The sequence below is a fragment of the Penaeus vannamei genome, chromosome 26, assembly GCF_042767895.1.
Source record: "Penaeus vannamei isolate JL-2024 chromosome 26, ASM4276789v1, whole genome shotgun sequence".
Lineage (NCBI taxonomy): Eukaryota > Metazoa > Arthropoda > Malacostraca > Decapoda > Penaeidae > Penaeus > Penaeus vannamei.
In genome coordinates this window covers 9,926,809-9,928,324 of record NC_091574.1, presented here as the reverse complement: position 1 = coordinate 9,928,324, position 1,516 = coordinate 9,926,809, and positions in this window count along the sequence as shown.

Here is a 1,516-nt window from a genome sequence, read left to right as displayed (position 1 = left end):
TTGAGATTTATCCTTGAATTGCAGAATGCAACATTACGAGGATGACCTTGCCAAGAGCACGGGGTAATGGCATAATAATAAACACTAAATAAATAATATTCAATAACGGCAAATTATGTGCAAGACAATAAATCTAACTTGAGACTTTAGCTCTTGAATTTTGGATTATAGATTGTTTAATAATGATAAGCTATAAAATGCCTTAGTTGGGCATCAGTGGTATCTTATGGACTGAGCATTGGTTTAAGAATATGATTTGGATGTTGCCGTTCGATTCCAGAATAAAAATCAAGGCCAAACTATACAGTAGATAAGATATTGATGCATGGATTTTAATGCTGATATCAGGAATGTGTACAATGTACACTGATGTATTAATGTCAACAACAAAGTGCTTTGGACTAGACAACCACACTCAATCATACACTGGATATGAATATGAGAATATCGGGGGAACTTCGATATTGAACTATAAATCATTAGAAATAACTGAGTTATGGATTGGACAGCACTGGATTTCGGTCTGGATATTGAGATTCTATCTTGAATTGAAGACTGAACTAGATTGTTGATTGGTCGTTTACTATAGAAAATGGACATCATTGCTGGATTAAACTCGGAAAAATATATATTGGCATGTTCTTGGGAGAAAGAAAATCTTGGGAAAAATAGGAACTAATCTACACAGAACTATTCATAACATTAGGGCTGGCATGTGGATTAGGCACTGAACATGGATTGCAGAGCGATCATGGATTGTAGACTGCTCATACACAAAATTAACAGATTGGCAACCCCCGATTGAATACAGTGATCTATGGACTAGATAATGCATTATGAATAAGTCATACATGCTGGTTTATAGACAGGGATTTTGACTCTTCATAATGGATTGGACATAAAATAGATTTACGCATTGGTAGGTAGGCATTAGACCGTATTGCCAGAACTAAGGATATAACTTTAGCACTATATTGAAAAACTCGATTTTGAATTGTACAATGATATTGCTTAGTGATCAGTTCAATGGGTTTAGGGGTCCGAGTACTGCTCTAATGTTTGGAAATTCGAAGTTCGAAGTGCCGCATTTTTAATTAGGACAGCGATTTTTCTTAGCATTAAGGTAAAGGTGAGCGACTTGTACGACCTGTTGGACATACTTAGTCTGCATACAACTCTACTATTATTATGATTATTATAATGTGTGAGTCCATTCATTGATCAGTTATATTTCCCCTCAAACTACAACAGAGGTTACAACATGTGTTTTGAATATCATTATCCCTCTATTACAGTTTTGTAGCACTGACTTAAATAATCAGATGCAGAGCAAAGACTTAATTTTCTCTAACAGACCTATGCGAGTGAAAAGCAAATCATGTGACTACATATATTGATCATCCTTGTTCATTCCACTGGTATGCCAATTATCTTGTAAGCAGACGCAATCGACCTGTTCATTTTTCCGACATCAGATTTCTGTAATAAAAAAGGCGTATAGGCGTGGATGGATGAA